Source organism: Lissotriton vulgaris, chromosome 8 (assembly GCF_964263255.1).
Source record: "Lissotriton vulgaris chromosome 8, aLisVul1.2, whole genome shotgun sequence".
In the NCBI taxonomy this organism is placed as follows: domain Eukaryota; kingdom Metazoa; phylum Chordata; class Amphibia; order Caudata; family Salamandridae; genus Lissotriton; species Lissotriton vulgaris.
The window spans coordinates 47,931,243-47,947,488 of record NC_141696.1 but is presented as its reverse complement, the minus strand read 5'-3'; the positions used below and the strand labels follow the sequence as shown (position 1 = coordinate 47,947,488).

Sequence of the window (16,246 nt, the reverse complement as noted above, 5' to 3'; positions counted from 1 at the left end):
CATTTTTCACACAGTTTTGGCATTTTTCTGGGACATAGCCTATTTTTGCTATTTTTAGAGCTTTCCACCTCCTTCCAGTTAATGGTAGAAATGAGTTTGAAAGCAATAATGGATCCTAGAAAGCTGTACATTTTCAAAAAGTAGACAAACTTCTGAATTCAGAAAGGGGTCATTTGTCTAAATCCATGAAGGTTTCTTTATAGAAACTAACAGTTAAATATTGGAATAATTGAAAATTTGTTGAAAAAAACAGCCTTTTGTCTCAACGTTTTCACCTATAACTTTTTCTAGTTTTGACAGCTCTTAGAAAGCAATATATCGTTACATCCGTTAGACCTTCCTGGTTGTGGGGATATATAGGACTTGTAGTTTCACCAAGAACCCGACGAACCCAGATCCAAAAACTGAGCAGCAACTTGCAATGGTATTTTTTCATTTACTGGGTATAGAGCACTTTGGCCTAGATGTAGGTAATAGCAATTTACCGAATGGTAAATACCGAATTTTACAGATTCGGTATTCACTATTCGGTAATTGCTATGTAGGTAAAATATTCGGTAAAAATACCGAATCTGTAAGATTCGGTAATTACCGATTCTGTAATTACAGAATCGGTATTTGCCATTGATTCCTATGGGCCTTAAAGCCCATAGGAATCAATGGCAAATACCGAATCTGTAATTACAGAATCGGTAAAATTACCGATTTTGCAAGGGTGACAGGGTGTCACTTTGACACCCTGTTGCACCCCTGTTTCTGGCTTGTGTGCGATGTGACACACAGACATGCCCTAAGGGCATGTCTGTGTGCCACATGGCACAGGTGTACATGCACAGATGTGCATGTACACTGGAAATCGTTATTTACCATGGAATAGTATTCCATGGTAAATAACGATTCGGTAAGGGCCTGTGGCACTGATTACAGTGCCACCTACATCTTGATTTACAGAATCGGTATATTTACCGATTCGGTATTTTACCGATTATGTATATTTACCGAATCGGTAAATATACCGATTCTGTAAATTAAATGCCCCCTACATCTCAAAAGCCAAATACCGGTCGGAAACGGCCGAAAACGGCCGTTTCCGACCGGTATTAAGGCTCCTACATCTGGCCCATAGTCTTGGAAAATGTATACATGGAAAAATCTGTATGAAAGACACCTATGTATTTCTGAATTGGGTACAAAATATAGAGTTCAGAAACAGTATATTATTGCTAATTTTCAAAATTGGGAATACTCATACTAGCATGAGAATTATTGGTCATTTTTCAAAATTATTTTTTTGTTACACAATGTCTTTCATTGAAAGGGAGAAATGCGCAAAAGCTCAATTGGTAATAACAGTTGATTTACAAATCTGAATTACCCCAAGTCTCCCGATAAAAACGGTACCTCACTTGTGTGGGTCGCCCTTGTGCCTGCGACAGGAAACGGCGCAAAATGCAAAGTGGTGACACCTAAATTTTGCAGTTACAAATTGACCCTTTTTTAGCAAAGTGCCTACCTGTAGTTTTTGCACCCTAGCTCTGCCGGCACCTAGGGAAACCTAGCAAACCTATACATTTTTAAAAAGTAGACACCCAGGGGAATTCAGGATGGGGTGACTTGACTGCCTACCACCAGGTCTTGTTACCCAGAATCCCTTGCAAACCTACGAATTTGACAAAAAAAACACATTTTCCTCACATTTCTGTGGAGGAAAGTTCTGGAATCTGCTTGGATCAACAAATTTCCACCCACCCAGTGTTCCCCCAGGTCTCCCGAAAACAATGGTACCTCACTTGCGTGGGTAGGCATAGTGGCTGCGACACGAAACAGCGCAAAACGCAACGTGGTCGCACCTCAATTTCCCAGTGAAATCTTGCGCTCTTTGGACAAAGAGACTACCTTTTGTTTTTGAGCCCTAGCTCTGCCAGCACCTAGGGAAACCTAGCAAACCTATACATTTTTGAAAAGTAGACACCCAGGGGAATTCAGGATGGGGTCATTCGACTACCTACCCCCAGGTTCTCTTACCCAGAATCCCTTGCAAAGCTAAGAAATTGGGAAAAAAAACGCATTTTCCTCACATTTCTGTGGTGGAAAGTTCCGGAATCTGCGTGGATCAACAAATTTCCACACACGCAGCGTTCCCCCAGGTCTCCCGAGAAAAATGGTACCTCACTTGCCTGGGTAGGCATAGTGGCTGCGACAGGAAACAGTGCAAAACGCAACGTGGTCACAACTCAATTTTTCAGTGAAATTGTGCACGTTTTGGGCAAAGAGACTACCTTTTGTTTTTGAACCCTAGCTCTGCCGGCACCTAGGGAAACCTAGCAAACCTATACATTTTTGAAAAGTAGACAGCCAGGGGAATTCAGGATGGGGTCACTCGACTGCCTACCCCCAGGTTCTCTTACCCAGAATCCCTTGCAAAGCTAAGAAATTGGAAAAAAAACGCATTTTCCTCACATTTCTGTGGTGGAAAGTTCCGGAATCTGCGTGGATCAACAAATTTCCACCCACCCAGCGTTCCCCCAGGTCTCCCGAGAAAAATGGTACCTCACTTGCCTGGGTAGGCATAGTGGCTGCGACAGGAAACAGTGCAAAACGCAACGTGGTCACAACTCAATTTTTCAGTGAAATTGTGCACGTTTTGGGCAAAGAGACTACCTTTTGTTTTTGAACCCTAGCTCTGCTGGCACCTAGGAAAACCTAGCAAACCTATACATTTTTGAAAAGTAGACACCCAGGGAAATTCAGGATGGGGTCACTCGACTGCCTACCCCCAGGTTCTCTTACCCAGAATCCCTTGCAAAGCTAAGAAATTGGAAAAAAACGCATTTTCCTCACATTTCTGTGGTGGAAAGTTCCGGAATCTGCGTGGATCAACAAATTTCCACCCACCCAGCGTTCCCCCAGATCTCCCGAGAAAAATGGTACCTCACTTGCCTGGGTAGGCATAGTGGCTGCGACAGGAAACAGTGCAAAACGCAACGTGGTCACAACTCAATTTTTCAGTGAAATTGTGCACGTTTTGGGCAAAGAGACTACCTTTTGTTTTTGAACCCTAGCTCTGCCGGCACCTAGGGAAACCTAGCAAACCTATACATTTTTGAAAAGTAGACACCCAGGGGAATTCAGGATGGGGTCACTCGACTGCCTACCCCCAGGTTCTCTTACCCAGAATCCCTTGCAAAGCTAAGAAATTAGAAAAAAAAACACATTTTCCTCACATTTTTGTGGTGGAAAGTTCCGGAATCTGCGTGGATCAACAAATTTCCACTTACCCAGCGTTCCCCCAGGTCTCCCGAGAAAAATGGTACCTCACTTGCCTGGGTAGGCATAGTGGCTGCGACAGGAAACAGTGCAAAACGCAACGTGGTCACAACTCAATTTTTCAGTGAAATTGTGCACGTTTTGGGCAAAGAGACTACCTTTTGTTTTTGAACCCTAGCTCTGCCGGCACCTAGGGAAACCTAGCAAACCTATACATTTTTGAAAAGTAGACACCCAGGGGAATTCAGGATGGGGTCACTCGACTGCCTACCCCCAGGTTCTCTTACCCAGAATCCCTTGCAAAGCTAAGAATTTGGAAAAAAAAACGCATTTTCCTCACATTTCTGTGGTGGAAAGTTCCGGAATCTGCGTGGATCAACAAATTTCCACCCACCCAGCGTTCCCCCAGGTCTCCCGAGAAAAATGGTACCTCACTTGCCTGGGTAGGCATAGTGGCTGCGACAGGAAACAGTGCAAAACGCAACGTGGTCACAACTCAATTTTTCAGTGAAATTGTGCACGTTTTGGGCAAAGAGACTACCTTTTGTTTTTGAACCCTAGCTCTGCCGGCACCTAGGGAAACCTAGCAAACCTATACATTTTTAATAAGTAGACACCCAGGGGAATTCAGGATGGGGTCACTCGACTGCCTACCCCCAGGTTCTCTTACCCAGAATCCCTTGCAAAGCTAAGAAATTGGAGAAAAAAAACGCATTTTCCTCACATTTCTGTGGTGGAAAGTTCCGGAATCTGCGTGGATCAATAAATTTCCACCCACCCAGCGTTCCCCCAGGTCTCCCGAGACAAATGGTACCTCGCTTGCCTGGGTAGGCATAGTGGCTGCGACAGGAAACAGTGCAAAACGCAACGTGGTCACAACTCAATTTTTCAGTGAAATTGTGCACGTTTTGGGCAAAGAGACTACCTTTTGTTTTTGAACCCTAGCTCTGCCGGCACCTAGGGAAACCTAGCAAACCTATACATTTTTGAAAAGTAGACACCCAGGGGAATTCAGGATGGGGTCACTCGACTGCCTACCCCCAGGTTCTCTTACCCAGAATCCCTTGCAAAGCTAAGAAATTGGAAAAAAAAACACATTTTCCTCACATTTTTGTGGTGGAAAGTTCCGGAATCTGCGTGGATCAACAAATTTCCACCCACCCAGCGTTTCCCCAGGTCTCCCGAGAAAAATGGTACCTCACTTGCCTGGGTAGGCATAGTGGCTGCGACAGGAAACAGTGCAAAACGCAACGTGGTCACAACTCAATTTTTCAGTGAAATTGTGCACGTTTTGGGCAAAGAGACTACCTTTTGTTTTTGAACCCTAGCTCTGCCGGCACCTAGAGAAACCTAGCAAACCTATATATTTTTGAAAAGTAGACACCCAGGGGAATTCAGGATGGGGTCACTCGACTGCCTACCCCAAGGTTCTCTTACCCAGAATCCCTTGCAAAGCTAAGAAATTGGAAAAAAAACGCATTTTCCTCACATTTCTGTGGTGGAAAGTTCCGGAATCTGCGTGGATCAACAAATTTCCACCCACCCAGCGTTCCCCCAGGTCTCCCGAGAAAAATGGTACCTCACTTGCCTGGGTAGGCATAGTGGCTGCGACAGGAAACAGTGCAAAACGCAACGTGGTCACAACTCAATTTTTCAGTGAAATTGTGCACGTTTTGGGCAAAGAGACTACCTTTTGTTTTTGAACCCTAGCTCTGCCGGCACCTAGGGAAACCTAGCAAACCTATACATTTTTGAAAAGTAGACACCCAGGGGAATTCAGGATGGGGTCACTCGACTGCCTACCCCCAGGTTCTCTTACCCAGAATCCCTTGCAAAGCTAAGAAATTGGAAAAAAAAACACATTTTCCTCACATTTTTGTGGTGGAAAGTTCCGGAATCTGCGTGGATCAACAAATTTCCACCCACCCAGCGTTCCCCCAGGTCTCCCGAGAAAAATGGTACCTCACTTGCCTGGGTAGGCATAGTGGCTGCGACAGGAAACAGTGCAAAACGCAACGTGGTCACAACTCAATTTTTCAGTGAAATTGTGCACGTTTTGGGCAAAGAGACTACCTTTTGTTTTTGAACCCTAGCTCTGCCGGCACCTAGGGAAACCTAGCAAACCTATACATTTCTGAAAAGTAGACACCAAGGGGAATTCAGGATGGGGTCACTCGACTGCCTACCCCCAGGTTCTCTTACCCAGAATCCCTTGCAAAGCTAAGAATTTGGAAAAAAAAACGCATTTTCCTCACATTTCTGTGGTGGAAAGTTCCGGAATCTGCGTGGATCAACAAATTTCCACCCACCCAGCGTTCCCCCAGGTCTCCCGAGAAAAATGGTACCTCACTTGCCTGGGTAGGCATAGTGGCTGCGACAGGAAACAGTGCAAAACGCAACGTGGTCACAACTCAATTTTTCAGTGAAATTGTGCACGTTTTGGGCAAAGAGACTACCTTTTGTTTTTGAACCCTAGCTCTGCCGGCACCTAGGGAAACCTAGCAAACCTATACATTTTTGAAAAGTAGACACCCAGGGGAATTCAGGATGGGGTCACTCGACTGCCTACCCCCAGGTTCTCGTACCCAGAATCCCTTGCAAAGCTAAGAAATTGGAAAAAAACACATTTTCCTCACATTTCTGTGGTGGAAAGTTCCGGAATCTGCGTGGATCAACAAATTTCCACCCAACCAGCGTTCCCCCAGGTCTCCCGAGAAAAATGGTACCTCACTTGCCTGGGTAGGCATAGTGGCTGCGACAGGAAACAGTGCAAAACGCAACGTGGTCACAACTCAATTTTTCAGTGAAATTGTGCACGTTTTGGACAAAGAGACTACCTTTAGTTTTTGAACCCTAGCTCTGCCGGCACCTAGGGAAACCTAGCAAACCTATACATTTTTGAAAAGTAGACACCCAGGGGAATTCAGGATGGGGTCACTCGACTGCCTACCCCCAGGTTCTCTTACCCAGAATCCCTTGCAGAGCTAAGAAATTGGAAAAAAAAAAGCATTTTCCTCACATTTCTGTGGTGGAAAGTTCCGGAATCTGCGTGGATCAACAAATTTCCACCCACCCAGCGTTCCCCCAGGTCTCCCGAGAAAAATGGTACCTCACTTGCCTGGGTAAGCATAGTGGCTGCGACAGGAAACAGTGCAAAACGCAACGTGGTCACAACTCAATTTTTCAGTGAAATTGTGCACGTTTTGGGCAAAGAGACTATCTTTTGTTTTTGAACCCTAGCTCTGCCGGCACCTAGGGAAACCTAGCAAACCTATACATTTTTGAAAAGTAGACACCCAGGGGAATTCAGGATGGGGTCACTCGACTGCCTACCCCCAGGTTCTCTTACCCAGAATCCCTTGCAAAGCTAAGAAATTGGAAAAAAAAACGCATTTTCCTCACATTTCTGTGGTGGAAAGTTCCGGAATCTGCGTGGATCAACAAATTTCCACCCACCCAGCGTTCCCCCAGGTCTCCCGAGAAAAATGGTACCTCACTTGCCTGGGTAGGCATAGTGGCTGCGAAAGGAAATGGTTCAAATTGTACGGTGGTGAATTTACAATACCAAATTGCAAAACAACCTTGATTTTGGGGGGGGGGGGGCACCTGAGTTTTTGGCCCGGGGCTCGGTGGTATTCTTTGGAAAGTACAAAACCCAAACAGTTCTGAAAAGTAGACCCCCGGGGGAGTCCAGGGAGGTATGGCATGCGTGGGTCCCCGAACGTTTTCCTACCCAGAACACCTTGCAAACCTTAAAATTAGGTAAAATAATCACTTTTTCAAACTTTTTTGCGTGGAATCACCGTGCCGGCAAAAATGTCCTACCACCCAGCGCTCCCCTTGTTCTCCCGAGTAAAAGGATACCTCACTTGTGTGGGTGCCCCAAAGCAGAACAGGCCAAAAACGAATGTTGAAAAAAGTAGTATTTCAGTGTAACAAATTAAGCCCCCCTGCCTTAGTCACAGGCCTTTGGCCCACCCACACAAGTGAGGTATCATTTTACTCGGGAGAACAAGGGGAACGCAGGGTGGTAGGACATTTGTGCCGACACGGCGATCCCACGCAAAAATGTATGGAAAACTGTTTTTTTAACCTAAATTTGTGGTTTGCAGGGATTTCTGGGTAGGAAAACATTGGGGGACCCACGCATGCCATACCTCCCTGGACTCCCCCTGGTGTCTAGTTTTCAGAACTGTTTGGGTTTGGTAGTTTCCAAAGATGCCCGCCGAGCCCCGGTCCAAAAACTCAGTCCCCCCCCCAAAAAAAAGAAGGTAATCTTGCTATTGGTTATTGTAATGTCTCCACCGTACGATTTGGACCGTTTCCTGTTGCAGCCACTATGCCTACCCACGCAAGTGAGGTACCATTTTTATCGGGAGACCTGGGGGAACGCTGGGTGGGAGGAAATTTGTGTGAGCCCAGTGACGCCACGCTTTCCCACACAAAAAAAGTGTGTAAAAACTGATTTTTCCATCAAAAATTGAGGTTTGCAAGGGATTCCGGGTAAAGGAACGTTGGAGAATCCACGCAAGCCATACCTCCTTGGAAGCCCCCGGGTGTCTACTTTTCAGAAATGTGTGGGTTTGGTAGGTTTCCCGACATGGCCGTCTCGCACGGGGCCAAAAACCCAGGTAACCCCTCTTTCAAAAGCTGGTGGTATTGAATGTCAATCCCACCAGCTTTTGAAAGAGGGGTTACCTGGGTTTTTGGCCCCGTGCGAGACGGCCATGTAGGAAAACCTACCAAACCCACACATTTATGAAAAGTAGACACCCGGGGGCTTCCAAGGAGGTATGGCTTGTGTGGATCCTCCAACGTTCCTTTACCCAGAATCCCTTGCAAACCTCAATTTTTGCAGAAAAAGTCAGTTTTTTCACACTTTTTATGCGTGGGAAAGCGTGGCGTCACCGGGCTCACACAAATTTCCTCCCACCCAGCGTTCCCCCAGGTCTCCCGATAAAAATGGTACCTCACTTGCGTGGGTAGGCATAGTGGCTGCGAAAGGAAATGGTTCAAATTGTACGGTGGTGAATTTACAATACCAAATTGCAAAACAACCTTAATTTTGGGGGGGGGGGCACCTGAGTTTTTGGCCCGGGGCTCGGTGGTATTCTTAGGAAAGTACAAAACCCAAACAGTTCTGAAAAGTAGACCCCCGGGGGAGTCCAGGGAGGTATGGCATGCGTGGGTCCCCAAACGTTTTCCTACCCAGAACACCTTGCAAACTTTAAAATTAGGTAAAATAATCACTTTTTCAAACTTTTTTGCGTGGAATCACCATGCCGGCAAAAATGTCCTACCACCCAGCGCTCCCCTTGTTCTCCCGAGTAAAAGGGTACCTCACTTGTGTGGGTGCCCCAAAGCAGAACAGGCCAAAAACGAATGTTGAAAAAAGTAGTATTTCAGTGTAACAAATTAAGCACCCCTGCCTTAGTCACAGGCCTTTGGCCCACCCACACAAGTGAGGTATCATTTTACTCGGGAGAACAAGGGGAACGCAGGGTGGTAGGACATTTGTGCCGACACGGCGATCCCACGCAAAAATGTATGGAAAACTGTTTTTTTAACCTAAATTTGTGGTTTGCAGGGATTTCTGGGTAGGAAAACATTGGGGGACCCACGCATGCCATACCTCCCTGGACTCCCCCGGGTGTCTAGTTTTCAGAACTGTTTGGGTTTGGTAGTTTCCAAAGATGCCCGCCGAGCCCCGGTCCAAAAACTCAGTCCCCCCCCCAAAAAAAAGAAGGTAATCTTGCTATTGGTTATTGTAATGTCTCCACCGTACGATTTGGACCGTTTCCTGTTGCAGCCACTATGCCTACCCACGCAAGTGAGGTACCATTTTTATCGGGAGACCTGGGGGAACGCTGGGTGGGAGGAAATTTGTGTGAGCCCAGTGACGCCACGCTTTCCCACACAAAAAAAGTGTGTAAAAACTGATTTTTCCATCAAAAATTGAGGTTTGCAAGGGATTCCGGGTAAAGGAACGTTGGAGAATCCACGCAAGCCATACCTCCTTGGAAGCCCCCGGGTGTCTACTTTTCAGAAATGTGTGGGTTTGGTAGGTTTCCCGACATGGCAGTCTCGCACGGGGCCAAAAACCCAGGTAACCCCTCTTGCAAAAGCTGGTGGTATTGAATGTCAATCCCAAACCCAAACAGTTCTGAAAACTAGACACCCGGGGGAGTCCAGGGAGGTATGGCATGCGTGGGTCCCCCAATGTTTTCCTACCCAGAAATCCCTGCAAACCACAAATTTAGGTTAAAAAAACAGTTTTCCATTCCTTTTTTGCGTGGGATCGCCGTGTCGGCACAAATGTCCTACCACCCTGCGTTCCCCTTGTTCTCCCGAGTAAAATGATACCTCACTTGTGTGGGTGGGCCAAAGGCCTGTGACTAAGGCAGGGGGGCTTAATTTGTTACACTGAAATACTACTTTTTTCAACATTCGTTTTTGGCCTGTTCTGCTTTGGGGCACCCACACAAGTGAGGTATCCTTTTACTCGGGAGAACAAGGGGAGCGCTGGGTGGTAGGACATTTTTGCCGGCACGGTGATTCCACGCAAAAAAGTTTGAAAAAGTGATTATTTTACCTAATTTTAAGGTTTGCAAGGTGTTCTGGGTAGGAAAACGTTTGGGGACCCACGCATGCCATACCTCCCTGGACTCCCCCGGGGGTCTACTTTTCAGAACTGTTTGGGTTTTGTACTTTCCAAAGAATACCACCGAGCCCCGGGCCAAAAACTCAGGTGCCCCCCCCCCCAAAATCAAGGTTGTTTTGCAATTTGGTATTGTAAATTCACCACCGTACAATTTGAACCATTTCCTTTCGCAGCCACTATGCCTACCCACGCAAGTGAGGTACCATTTTTATCGGGAGACCTGGGGGAACGCTGGGTGGGAGGAAATTTGTGTGAGCCCAGTGACGCCACCCTTTCCCACGCATAAAAAGTGTGAAAAAACTGACTTTTTCTGCAAAAATTGAGGTTTGCAAGGGATTCTGGGTAAAGGAACGTTGGAGGATCCACGCAAGCCATACCTCCTTGGAAGCCCCCGGGTGTCTACTTTTCAGAAATGTATGGGTTTGGTAGGTTTCCCTAGATGGCCGTCTAGCACGGGGCCAAAAACCCAGGTAACCCCTCTTGCAAAAGCAGGCGGTATTGACATTCAATACAACCAGCTTTTGCAAGAGGGGTTACCTGGGTTTTTGGCCCCGTGCTAGACGGCCATCTAGGGAAACCTACCAAACCCATACATTTCTGAAAAATAGACACCCGGGGGCTTCCAAGGAGGTATGGCTTGCGTGGATCCTCCAACGTTCCTTTACCCAGAATCCCTTGCAAACCTCAATTTTAGCTAAAAAAAAAACGGTTTTTTCACACTTTTTTGCATGGGAAAGCGTGGCATCACTGGGCTCACACAAATTTCCTCCCACCCAGCGTTCCCCCAGGTCTCCCGATAAAAATGGTACCTCACTTGCGTGGGTAGGCATAGTGGCAGCAACAGGAAGCGGTCCAAATCATACAGTGGAAAAATAAGTTTTCAATTTGAGAGCGTGTGATTCAAGGAAATTGTGACAGACAATTTCAAGTTTGCAGGAGATTCTGGATAAAAATCCACAATAGAATTCACCAGAAAGATATGACCATATACTTCCATGGTTTAACAATAATAACTAAATTTAGTAAGTTATTTATAGCTATAATGTTCACCGTAACAGAGTTACTCAAAAGTCAAACATTCAAGGCACGGCTAAGTATTCCTGAAAGACACACACATACAGGTTGGATTTGGCACGAGGGCGAGTGATGATTCAGTACATAAAATTTTATTAACAAGATATTTCAAAAAATGAAATGCACTGTCAATAAAAAAATGCATAAAAACCGAACCAGTGACTCGCAACTCGTGAGCTGTAAAGCCACGACAAGGCACCAACCATTTTACAGGCCATTCACGCGCCTTTCATACCTGATACAAACCAGACCATTGACACCATCCAGAAAGAACAGCAACACACTACAACAATCACAATAAGAGACAAGGTACACCCTACTTCAGAAAGAGATAAAAGACAAACATTACTGCACAGCCATCTAATCCGCAAGCACACACACATTCTGGTTGGATTTGGCACGAGGGTGAGTGATGATTCAGTACATACAATTGTATTCGCAAGTAATTTCAAAAAAATGAAATACACTGCGTATAATTGAAAGTATGATAAACTGAACCACTGACTCACAGCTCGTGAGCTGTAAAGCCACGTCAAGGCACCAACCTCTTTACAGGCCATTCATACACCTTTCGTACGTGTGACACATACAAAACATTCACACCGCCAGCCGCGGACCCATCACATTTCAACACTCACACCAGCAGACAGCGCCATTCAAGGGCCCATCACTTTCACACGCCCACATTTCTGACACTGCAACTACACAAAATGATGGACTGCGTGGAGTGTCACTCAACTAGCAGTGTGTGTAGTGACCAACAGAAAGTAACTACTCACACACTGCCAGCCAAGCGCCAGTCCACCCACACCACCATCCAAGCACCAGACCATGCACACCGCCAGCCAAACCCCACTCAGCACACAACGACAGCCAAGCACAACTCCGTGCACAGACAGCCAAGAACCACTCCACACATACCACCAGCCAAGTACCACTCCACACACACCACCAGCCAAGCACCACTCCACACACACCGCCAGCCAAGCACCACTCCATGCAAACAGCTAAGCACCACTCCACGCACACCATCCAGCCAAGTACCACTCCACACACACCACCAACCAAGAGCCACTCCACACACACCGCCAGCCAAGCACCACTCCATGCAAACAGCTAAGCACCACTCCACGCACACCACCAGCCAAGCACCACTCCACACACACCACCAGCCAAACACCACTCCATGCACAGACAGCCAAGTACCACTCCACGAACACCACCAACCAAGAGCCACTCCACACACACCGCCAGCCAAGCACCACTCCTTGCACCAACAGCCAAGTACCACTCCATGCACACCACCAGCAAAGCGCAACTCCACACACACCGCCAGCCAAGCACCAGCCGGCACACACCACAAACACATTGAGAATTCTTTTTTTGAAAAAAACACTAAACAAATGGAAATACCTACAAAACAGCTAACACAAATTCTTAAACTAAACACTTTGCACTAATGCCAATCCTTGAAACAAACTAAAAATTTCTTACAGAATGCAGACCAGGCAATTCAATTTAGAGCTCATTCAAACTCCCAAAACTTCTTTTGCATGTGGTACAATTTAAAACAACCTGACAGACACAATGCAGGCTTAGAAGGACAGTCAGGACAGTATAAACGAGACTCCTTCCGCACGCCTCTTCGCCAACAGACTCTGCATCTTCTAGTCGGAAAGTCTCTTGCGGGAGTGGAAGGAATAGATTCAAGAAAGTGGCGATCTTTCAATCTAGCCACTTCCTCCACCACTCCAAATCTAGGAACACTTGCCTCCTCCAAAAGTACAAGCCTGCCTATTATAGACTCCTGAAACTTAACAAAAGGCATCTTATTCTGAGGACAAGACTTCTGATACACAACAAAAGCATTAAAAATTGCCAAGTGGAACAGATGGATAGCCAACTTCTTGTACCAAACGTAAGCCTTTCGAAGAACAGCATAAGGTTCCAACCTCTGATCTACTCTGTCAACACCTCCCATGAACTTATTGTAATCTAAAATGCACACAGGTTTGCGCACTTCAGCACCCTGACCCCAAACAGGCACAGGTTCTGTTCTTTCATTGTGGATAGTAGTAAGCATGTACACATCTCTCTTGTCTGAAAACTTCACAGCTAGAAGCTCCCCACATCGCAAAGCCGTAGACTGTCCCTGCACAAGCCTTTTGCAAACAAGTTCCTTTGGGAAACCTTTCCGGTTACTGCGCATTGTGCCACAAGCAACAGTGCCCACTTTGGCCAACTCCTTGAACAACCGCACACCAGTGTAGAAGTTATCTACATACAAATGGTGGCCTTTGTAAAATAATCCTCTACCTAGTTCCCACACAATTTTCTCAGTCACTCCAAAAGTAGAAGGACAACCAGGAGGGTTAATGCTGGACTCCTTACCAGTGTACACCCTGAAATTGTAGACATATCCAGTCTCACTGTCACACAGCATATACATTTTGATTCCATAGCGTGCCCTCTTACTAGGAATGTATTGCCTAAAAACCAAGCGGCCCTTGAACAACAGCAAAGACTCATCCACTGCAATTTCTTTACCAGGGACAAAGATCTCAGAAAAACGATCAACAAAGTGATCCAGGACAGGTCGAATTTTAAACAAACGGTCACAATCAGGGTGATCGCGTGACAACGCTAAACTATTATCAACATAATGCAACATCCGAAGAAGAAGCGTATACCGATCACGACTTATGATTGCTGGAAATATAGCTGTTGCCATCAAGGGACTAGTGGACCAATATGAAGTAATTGATGGCTTCCTTAGCAAGCCCATCAAAAAAGTTAATCCCAAAAACTTTTTCAACTCTTCAACATTTGTGGGAGTCCACCGGATTGCTCTAGAATGGGGCTTAAGGCTGGCACTGTTGGCCCTCAAATATTGTTCGGCATACAAATTGGTTTGATCAACAATCCCTTGCAAAAACACATTGTCAAAAACAACTCAAAAAAATTTATTGGCAGAAAATTCTCAGTATTCACTCTACACCCAGGAACACCAGTGAACTCTGGCAATGCCGGCTGCACCATGCCAGGGGGAACCCAGAGGCCATCCATATCAACGGGGGGAGCAGCCGCCCCAGCCTGCAGCACCGAAACATCTTGCTGCTGTTCACCAACGGGAGGCCTAACAGCCACAGATACTTCTGGCTGCACAACATCAACAGAAGACATAGCATCCCCAGAGGGCTCTTCCTGCACTACAACAACGGGAAGCCCAGCAGCCTGAGATGCTTCTTGCTGCACTACACCACCGGGAAACCAAGCAGACCCAGATGCCTCTTGCCCCTCTACACCAATGGGAAGCCTAACTGCCACAGATACTTCAGGCTGCACAACACCAACAGAAGACATAGCATCCCCAGAGGGCGCATCATGCACTACACCAACGGGAAGCCCAGCAGCCTGAGATGCTACTTGCTGCACTACACCACCGGGAAGCCTAACAGCCACAGATGCCTTTTGCTGCACTACACCAGCAGGAAGACGAAAAGCACCAGATGCCTCTTTGCGCACCACAGCAATGTGAAGCCTTTTGGGCGCAGGCTCCAGCCCACTTACCTCTTGCCGACGTAAAAAGAAAGGAAACCTTGCGGCCCTAGGCAGCAGCACAGATGCCTCTTGGCCCACTACCGGCATCACAATGTCCTCCTCTAACATAGGCCCTTCATCAGCACTAGAAGAAGATTCATCTTCCGATGATGATACCATGCGAAGAGAAAACTCACTGCCTGAATCTTCTGCCCCCACCTGGGAGTCCAAATCGGAGTCAGACTCTGAACCATGGTCAGAGGAAGACTCAAAAAGCAAACCAAGAACCTGCTGAGCAGTAATCCTGCGACTAGCCATTATCCTTCAAAAGCAAGAAGACTGCACACACAAGTGAACAACAACCTACACTTTGCAAAGTAAGAAGTAAACAAGGTAAGGCTTTCACAAACAGATAAATACAATCCAAAACTATTTCACTCTAACCAAATATAGCTACACTCACCAGCACCTACTCTGTTGAGACACAGCAAAAAGAAATGATATCCCACTAGAAAGAAAAAAAGAAATGACAGATTAGAAAACAAAGTACACATCAAGCACTAATACTGAAAACAAAAAAAACCAGAGCCACACAAACTGGTAGAAGTACAACCTTTTTCAATAAGACAAACATCAAGGGAAAGTAGTACAAAATACATTCACTTACCAAGCACAAGCAACTACACAAGCTGCTAACAGACACGCAACCTACAACAATCCAAACAGCAAAAGCCTGAAACAAGACAAAAATAGAGAAGAAAAAAAAAATAACTACCACATTTCACAAACAATATAACAATTCAAAAAACAACACACAAACTTGCCCCCCAAATTTAAATTCAGCAAGATGGGCCACCAAATAGGGCTTAGACCAATTGGGATTAGATGAGGTTTAACATCAAGACACTGGTTAATTTTTTGAATTTTTTTTACTGCCAGACCCCTTTGGTGCCAGTCAGTCTTTTGCTCCTAACAGTACCCCCATCACACAGGGGCAGTAAGGACATTCTGTTGCGTGCTTATCTAGGTTCCTGATCGATACTGTGACCTTATGCCCCTATTCGGCTATAAATCCATTTATTCCCTATATTGGCATAACCGTTCAAGTGCGATTTTCTGAAAAGTCATCTCTGGCCTCACACGAACAGAGCCACATTCCAGCATGACTCTCTGCTACTTCCTTTGCGACCAATTAGTGCAATGACAGAGCAGCAGCCACTATCTGATATTCCTAGATAACACTCCGAGTTCTTCAACAAGATAAAAACTTAGCAAACCTGGAAATCCCCGCTTGCTATGTTTTGATTAGTAATGGAACTCTAATGAGCAACTGATAACTGTCACTTCCTAGTGACATCTTTAATTGACGTCTTATGTCCAGCAAACTTGCGTCAAACCCGGCACCTGTCAGGTATAAATATTACCAACGTTGCCTTAAGCAATGCGAAGCTGTGAGCTGTTAGCTGTGAGCGAACCTGTTGCTGATGCCAGCTGCCTGCATGACCCCGTGTTGGTAACAACTAGCACTCTGTCGCTGCAGCCTGCTATCCTGTGGTGGTGAAGCTACTGATTACCATTATCGCCGCTACAGCGCGAACTGTGGTTCAGTACGCTTGAGGAGCCGAGCAGCCGTCCTCTGCGAAGACATCCAGCCCAGCTGCCCGCGGACGCTGTCCCCCCTCCTTCCTCGACGCGCTGAGAGAA

General features: G+C 46.2%; 1 protein-coding gene across 1 annotated transcript in view; it reads left to right on the top strand.

Moving 5' to 3' along the window:
* LOC147693352 (transient receptor potential cation channel subfamily M member 2-like) overlaps positions 1-16,246 on the top strand; it is a 3,804,886-nt gene that overhangs the window by 1,780,794 nt on the left and 2,007,846 nt on the right. The gene's annotated exons all lie outside the window — the stretch shown is intronic.